The sequence below is a fragment of the Larimichthys crocea genome, chromosome III (genome assembly GCF_000972845.2).
Source record: "Larimichthys crocea isolate SSNF chromosome III, L_crocea_2.0, whole genome shotgun sequence".
In the NCBI taxonomy this organism is placed as follows: Eukaryota; Metazoa; Chordata; class Actinopteri; family Sciaenidae; genus Larimichthys; species Larimichthys crocea.
In genome coordinates this window covers 29,629,027-29,637,745 of record NC_040013.1, presented here as the reverse complement: position 1 = coordinate 29,637,745, position 8,719 = coordinate 29,629,027, and the positions used below count along the sequence as shown (strand labels likewise).

The 8,719-nt window shown below is 37.8% G+C and overlaps 1 long non-coding RNA gene across 1 annotated transcript; it reads left to right on the top strand.

Moving 5' to 3' along the window:
* On the top strand, positions 1-3,299 carry LOC113745672 (uncharacterized). The gene is made up of 3 exons (XR_003462309.1): positions 1-105; positions 1,050-1,120; positions 2,995-3,299. It is a non-coding gene; the product is annotated as an uncharacterized LOC113745672 (long non-coding RNA).
* Positions 3,300-8,719: the final 5,420 nt, after the last annotated feature.

The window sequence follows — 8,719 nt, the reverse complement described above, 5'->3', positions numbered from 1 at the left end:
AAGAGGCGCACTTTACCACGGCCCTGCAAAGGGAGGACTTGCTCTTGTTGATGTCTATCCTGGCGCTGCAGTACATCAAGTGGGAAGAGGACAGGTGGGGCTAGGGTGAGTGAGCTTCCCTTTAAGCTTGGGGGGGAACTGGAAGAGGTTGTTAAACCCGAACTCTTCCACCTCCCTCTGTCCTCTTGGCTGTCAGTTAATGAGGGACAGGATGTTGCTCCTTTAAGGCGTCCACGGCCTGATGGGATGGAGGAGGAGAATTTAGCACTACAAGGGGAACTGAGGGGAGAGCAGTCACTAGAAGAAGGTGTTTCACTTTCTGTACTTTCTGTACTTCCTGTATCTGACAGACTCTTGCATATAAACAGAGGGAGAAACCCAGGTTTCTTTGGCAGGGTTGTCTGCTTTGCTAGCCTGCGTGCTGCAGGAATACGTCTCTCAATCATGTAAACGGAGCTCTTTGAGTGGAACAAAGACTCTTTCCGTCTAGTGTTGGGGCTCTCATATATACCTACAAGACCGTACCCCTCTGCAGAGAATGGCAAAGGTTTCTTTATAGCCTTCGAATCCACTGATGCATCGCCAGCCTCCACCTTCTCATCCTTCACTTTTACATGTGTAGTGTATGAAGGAGGGCTCCTCTTCTGACCGCACAGGTTAGGTACCATTGTCTCAGCTTCCAGCAGCGGGCTTTTCTTGCAAAGCCGTGGGGGTAGGCAGAACTCTGGGATCTTATCTGGGGTGAGGATGTTGATGTGCAGATTGTGAGAGAGACTGGCTTTAGAAGAGAAAAAGATATCCTCCTCACTCTTTCCCATGTAACGACTCAGCTCTAGAGGAATGCTCTCCATGCTCTCTCTGATCTTCCCAAGCACCCACATAGTTATCTTCTGATGATTTATTACGATGTGTAAAGTCTCTGCATAAATCTCTTTGGTAACAAAAATAAAAAAAAAAGATTTAGATGAATCAAACAATTAATCAAACAGAGCACACTGAAATTAAACTCAAATGGTGATATAGCAAATATTTTCTTCTCACCTGTTGAGGTCTTGATGTTTCCACCTCCGAAGAAAGATCTGTGTGACTGTGACTGATGTGCCAGTGACAGATTTTAAAGGTGAGTGTTTGGCTCTGCATCACTGCTCCGCTGCCCCCACCTGCGTCACAAAACAGGCTGTACACGTACATACACACACACACATCAAAAACATACACAACTGTCTGTTGGAGACTGCATGGATGGAAATCAGAAACAGGTGCGTCGGTGTGCATTTAGTTGTGCTACAAGGATGTGATGTCAGCTTTTCATTTGTTCAGATCAGTCGTTCCAATCCTTTTCCCTTAAAGAAACCCATTTTTTTTTATCATTGAGTAAACTAATAACATGGTAAAGTGACATATTTTATCAATGTTACATATTATATTCAGTGTTCATGAGTGTAACAGTACAGAACACCTGAAACTGTACAATTTACCCAGACGGTGACTGCAGGACGTTTGTGAATTGAATGAATTTTGAGCAGATTATTTCCGGTGAATCTTGCATCAGAGATGAGTTTTCCTGATATTTACTTTAAAAGTTTTAAACAATTTCTTGTCTGTAATGTGTATTTATTTGAAATTTAACAATGATACAAGCTTAATAGACTTGTAGTGTTTTCTTCTCCCTGATGCCTAACTGTTGTTCTGTCAGCTCTTTGGTTGTTTTTAAGTGCATATTTTTCTAATACAGAGAGTGAAGGCTCTGTGACTATAGCTGGTCTTTAGTTTGGCCTTATCCTGTGAGATTTTTTAAAGTTTATATCTGAAATTTTAATCAAAACTTCAGACCCTGTGTGAATCTTTGGCAACCTCCATAAGGGTCGGGATCCACAGGTTGGGAAGCAGTGATTTATATCATCACTAAAATGTGCTTTACTATTGTCCTGTAAATTATTGAGTATAACATGATGCTCTGAATTTCAATTTAACATACAGAGTGTTTAAATTTAGAACACAATTTAAAAATAATAATAATATAAATAATATTTAATGCATAAGGTAAAATATTTAAAATATTCCTAATACACTAACTAAATATTTAAGGCTAAAGTGTTCAATAGAATTTAATTCTGATTAAGACACAACAATATATCGAAGCATGTGTTGTTGTTGTAGTGGTGGTGGGCATGATGACATAACTATAATCTGCTTTTGAGAAGAGCTGACCTCTCATTCAAAGACAGGAGCACACCAGGCCCACCGACAACACCCACCACCTCAAAGACCCACTGACCTTTAAACAACCGGTATAGTCCAGACACACAACTGACCTGATGTAATCCAGGCAGCTCGTTTAGGTCAAACCCCATTAACTGTGTCAAAGCAATAATAATAGTCAAAATGTGAATGCATGCTGATAAACACAAACTGTTTGCAGATAGTTTAACAAGCAACTTTTTTGAAATTTCAGACACGACTAATGGCTGCTGACTTCTGGCCTGAATTATAGGCTTGCATACCTTATATGTTCTTTTAGTTTGACTGCCTTTATTGATTTTAATGCACTTGTCACAGTAAATGCCAACTCAACATATGAATTACTTAACATCTCTCTCTGCAGTATGAATTCATCCTCCTGTCATTCAGTCTCAGACATTTTCAGGGTGCAAATGATTACATGGTAGTGGAGAATTTTATATTGAATAATCGTGTTCCCTCCCTCCTTGGTTAATGTCCATATTTTTAATTGAATCATAATTATGCGTTAATAATGCTAATAATTTATACCACATTCTGTGGTTTCCTTTTTATCCAAGCTTTAGTCTAGATCATATTCACTTTCTGGGGGCTTCATGCCTCCCTGGAAATTTGTCAACTAATTCATAAGGCAGTGTCGTTTCTATCTAAGAACACTGAGTTGTTGGTACGATTCTTTCTGAACCTCATCATGTGGAGAAACTACATATATTTCATATTATGAAACATGGTTGTGTTGTACTCTTTACACAGATGGATGCCGAACCAGAAGTCCCTTTGAATCTTCTTCAACCACCAGAGGGCATACATGGTTTAGATTTACTGTTGGGCAACCTCTAACTTCCATTTTTCTTTGATAAGACATCAGTGGGATAAAGTTAATATTTTTGTACAGCATTATTATAAGAAACAAGAATCAAAGGGTTATTCAAATTTGTTCACACCGACAAAAACACACCCACACTCAAGACACCTGTGTGGTGGTTCATTAAAAAGATCCTCTCTTATTGTTCTAATTAAACAGTAAGTTAAATGAGAAACATCTCTGCCCATGTGTGTGTGTGTGCCGCCTGTGTGTGTGTGTGACAGAGAATGAATATGAAGATGATGAATCCATTCGGGAGGAGTCAGGGGCCTCTGGAGCGCCAAGGGGTCAGGAGGCTTTTTGTGGTAGTGAAGATCGACTTTATTACACCAATAAAAACCCAGAGTGCTCTCTGTAATGGAGAGATAAATGATTGGGAGTCAGAGGAGGACCTTGCCTTTAACCGCTGTCACAGCTGCAATTAACGCTAACGAGAGAACAGTGCATTGTTGCCAAATGCTCTAATGCGGTCGAGTGCATTAGTGTTAAAACCTTTTTGTTCTGGAACTCTACATTTTTAAAACAATAATTCATTTTTTTAATATTGTGGATTTCATTTTGGTAATTCACCGTTAACAAATCAACCAGAAAACCAAACGTCTTCTCAAATGTACCCATTGTATTTTATTCAGCCTATTCACTTTCTTGTAAAAACTCAAACTTAGAACCTTGTTAACAATAACTGTTTAATTCATTCCCATTTGAAAAACACTATTATCCTCTGAAGTAGAGTGCTGTGTAATTTAACACTCTCGCAGTTTCCCTCTTTATGCTGCTCACATACCTGCAACAAAGCCGTGCTTTTCAGTGCATTACCCAAAACAAGTTTGAAGACCTTGCATGTACACTTTATCGCACCATGAAAACACTGAAAGCATCTTACTGACTTGTGGCGGTTGCTTACAGTAATATTGACTGCCGCAGGGATGAACCAGCAGCCTCTGGTTAGCAAGAGAGAGAGTTAAACCAATAAGGACCTAAGCAAAACAGCCACTTTGTTAAAAACCACACTTCACCTCTGCGTTTGTGTACGTTATAATTGATGTATCGCATCTCTCTCCCCACTGCGGGCTGTAACTTCATCCCTTTAACCAACTGCCCAGAGCTAAAAGTGACCTGCTGGCCTTCCTTCATCACAAGAAAGATACAATGGAAACTTCAACTCCGTTTTCATGGAAGTTGATTCTTTCAAACTTGCTCAGTAAGAAGAATTACTCTCATAAGTGTTTGTGGTGATTCAATTCAGTGAAGTGAATAGGACAGGAAGGTGCTTAATGATCAAACATCAGTCAAACAAGTCTTTGTAGATTCTGTGTGGTTATTCTTTGCTTAAAGCATCCCTAGCTCCAATTTCAAAGGATAAATATATATATCATAGTAAGATACATGGAATACAATTTGACAGTTTATTATCCACTGCTGTGCAGAAAATAGACAAAATGATGACACAAAGAAATGAATTTGCATTTGTAATAGTGCTACATTACATTACAAGTATTTAAACTGTTTGATATTGTTTCAATAAAAAGATTGTTTTTTCCTTTAGGTTTCACATTTTAGAAATGTATCAGAACAATCACTGATCGCTGATCGATTTGAGGCGTTTGACTGGTGCCATAATAGAAAACGCCTGCACACATTTTCACTCTGTATCTCTGTGTAACCAAACACGTTCTGCCTAGATCCAAGGCAGTTTTAGTAAGCCAAACCTTTGTCATAAGGTTTTCTCTGTAACACTGCCAATTATTATGTTTTGACATTGTGTGATGTGATTTAAAATTCCAAGTACAAACTCCGAGCAGGAGAAGAGCTGATGATACACTTTGTTAATTTCCACTTCACTTTAATCTCTATTATTGAGGAGTCAAATGAGCCTATATGGGCACTCACCCTCTTGCAGAGCACTTAACCTCTTATGAAATTGCTGAAGTTTTGTGGTCAGAGAACTTCTTGGTCTGAAGTCCTAAGAGAAAGTGAGAAAGTCGGAGAGGAGAAACATTGGGAAGGAGGCCAGAATGGCTGAACCACTGACCTGTTTTGAATTGATAATAAAATGTAATAATGGCTAATAAGGTGTAATAATTTGGGCCAATAAAGCTAGATGGCAGATTAAAGATGAGCTGCGTCAGAAGACCTTACTTCGAGGACGACGCAGACAATACACTTCAGCCAGAGGGGGCAGATAAAATTCGACCCTAGATCAGTGAATCATTGTCTAATTATTAAGAGGGAAGGGAGGGAGAGTGGGTGAAGGAAGGGAAGGGGAGCTGGGGAAACAGTTTTGGGGTATAGGTCGAGAGTCACATCCTTTATTTCTGGAAGGATTAGATAAGCTACATTTTAAAACACAAAAGAGCGTTGAGGAAGATGGAGGGGAAAAAGTGAGAATAGGGTACAATATGGAGGAATGACAGAGAGGAAGAGTTATAGCAATGCGCGGTGGTCCGGAGTGACCTGTCGTTAGGACTCTCTCCCCTGACAGCTTCTTCCTGTCTCCAGGCCTGATGCCAATATGCTAATTCCCCTCAGATGGCCTTTTCATTGGCTGATGCTGACTCCTGTCGACACATGCCAGATGACTGTCCCCCTAGTCTTACTATTAAAGACCACAGCCGTGAATATGGCAAGGCGACCATTACCAAGATAAGAGCAGATCTAGCCGTATGTCGGCTGCCTGCTTGCTCTGAATCACATAGACCGTTACAATAAGTTATTGCGTGTACAAGAACTGCAGCCCACCATCACAGGTATTACAGTAAACAGAGACTGTGGTAGTGAAGACAGACATGTACTATAAAACACATGGTGTTTGTAGATATGGTGAAAAGTAATAGGACGACCCAAATAAGGATCAAGCTTGTGACTGGATTTAATCCCCAGGTCCAGTCCACAAACTGGCAGGATAAATGTAGTTGTGGCCACTGGGGTGAACTGCCTGCGCAGTGGTAAGCAGCTCAGACTGTGGTTATACTGGGTAGCTTCCAGGTGTGAATGTGTGTACTCAGCAACATCATTCCTAGTAAAACTTCCCCGAATAAAGAAATGATATACTGTTCCCTACACTGTAGTAGGTTTTTTGATAAATGGACTAAATATAGGGCATAGAAAAATGAATAAATGTTTTAAAGGCACGATCTTACAATTTGAAATTAGGTTCATTTGTAGGCCGAACAGATGATACATATTGCCTTGAAGAGTAAACACGCAGGGAAGTTAACAGAGAGCATTCATGACTTTTCTGCCGCTGTGTGTGTCTTAATTAAACCGCAGATGAAACTGAATTTGATGTTTTGTTAGTTTAGTGCAAAAAACACCAAATTAATTGTGAGATGAAACATAACTCGTAAACACTTTATCAAAATAGATTAACAAAGAATACACTTTCAATAACTTGTTGATCATTTAAAGACAGAATAATAGGATTATTAACCAGCTAATAATAGTTTAATAATTCTAATGATAATTTCCTTAAATGTGTAATTTAAATGTGAATATGATTAATCTCTTAATTAATCTCTCATATGTTTTATGTATTTCTATGTATTAACCAATTGATTACTTTTGAAAATGTGGAAAAATATCATCGTTACACTGATGCATGCAGGTGAAAGCAGAAGAAATATTGTAAGAAAATATAGACATATTATTTTACATGTACATTTTGCGATACAAACATCGATGTTATAGACAAAAAGACAACATCATTTTAGTTCTTTCTATACCAAAATGTGACTTCTATATCTCTTGTTATTTAAAAATATACTGTATTCTTGGATATACTTCACAAAAAACACTATGATGTATTCAGTGTGTAATGCAATTTGAGTTCCAACTTAAAAAAGAATTTTAACATCATGTCATATTGTAGTTATTGTCGCCGTCTGTTTCAGTTCAATTTACGGAATTGGTTATGATTTGTTTTTTGTATAATTAGGTGGTATAGTCATTCTCTTTTTTTTCTCTCTCTTTCTGTCTGTCTGTCTGTCTGTCTGTCCTCCCTCATGGTGACACATTTGGAGCAGGAAAAAAACCTCTTAAGAATATTACAGTTTCATTATAAGAGGACAAGAAGTCTCAGTGACCTTGTATGGCTGTACATCTACTTACAATTTTCTTTCTTTCTTTCTTTCTTTCTTTCTTTCTTTCTTTCTTTGCCTCCTTGGTCTTCTTTGTCACACTCTCGCTTTCATTTCTTTCTCTGCTTCTGTTCGTCGTCCCGCTTTTTGGTTTTAGCTCTTGTGGCTGTTCTTAGAAATATGAAAAAGCCTGAGATGATTTCCAGTAGAAGTGTTTCTCATGTATTCTGATTCTGCAAATTAAGAAACAATTTGATGCATTTAAACTTTCACAATGAGTTTATGAAGTCTGTGTGAAAGACAGACTTCTGTTCTCTGTTAAAATTGTTTAACAAAGTTAATAGTTGCTATAATGTAGATTTATGCCTCCATTTATTGTCCAAATGGCTCCACTGATATTTTTAATTTTTATCCAAGCTGTGACTGAACAAGGAATCCTTGTATAGCAATTATAGGTTTAAAAAAATTAGAACAAATTTCTGTTATATGATGTTGCCAGCGTTGAATAAAAGACTGCTGTCCGGAACAAAGAATAATATTTAAGGTTGATGTGAATGTGTATGTATGACGATGGATCAGATCAATGAATTAAGCTGCTCATTATGATGGCCTGCTCTTGCTGGTCATTAAGAAAAACGCATGTAGAATTTGCCACCCTGGCCCCTATGAAGTGTGGGTAATTACCACTAATGTATCATCGTCTATTCAAGACCGTAACGTTTCGATTCTGAGGGCTGAGAGTGAAACACCTCTGACCCAAATGTTTTATTCATTCATAGGACTCCTATTATTCATTTTAAACTCATATTTAATATGATGAACAGTTTTTTCCATGAATACAGAGTTCTCTCATATTAATATCTCATACACTTTTATCAGCGCTAACAGTTTTTCATATGCTGTAATATTATATTTGGGTTGTTTAAATGAAATATCATCATATCACTGTCAGCCTAAACCTACGATTACTACAATGGATTCATGAGAAGCTTGATAGAAAACCCAAATCAACTTACAAACAGACCCCAAACTGATTTTACGCGCTGGTACACAGATTACTCTGTTACTGAACATTTTCTTTGTCATAAGTCATATATGTTTTCAGTATTAATGATCAATTTTTATGTATACTTTGGAAGTCTTTAGTGACCCAACATAAGTAGTTTTGAAACTAATTTTAAACTGTCTTTGATTCCAGCTCAGTCTTTGAGCATTGTCTTTCATCAAAAGCTGCTGTGTTGATCTTATTTGTAACATATTTGGAGAAGAATCGGGATCATCTAATCGGTTCACGTTATTTTGAATGAAATCCTCATCATTGTTTTAAAAAGAGATAAGTAGACAACAAGACAACAATGTAATCACTTTATGGCAAACCTAACAAGTATCCAACAAGTCTTCTCTGTAGTTTTCATTTTGGAGTCAGACACAACACTGAAACAACCTCTGTATTAATTTTATTAATTTAATTATTCTAAGATGTTTTACATCATGTTGACCTTCAGCTCAGGATTTAAATTCTTCAAATTCACCCAGG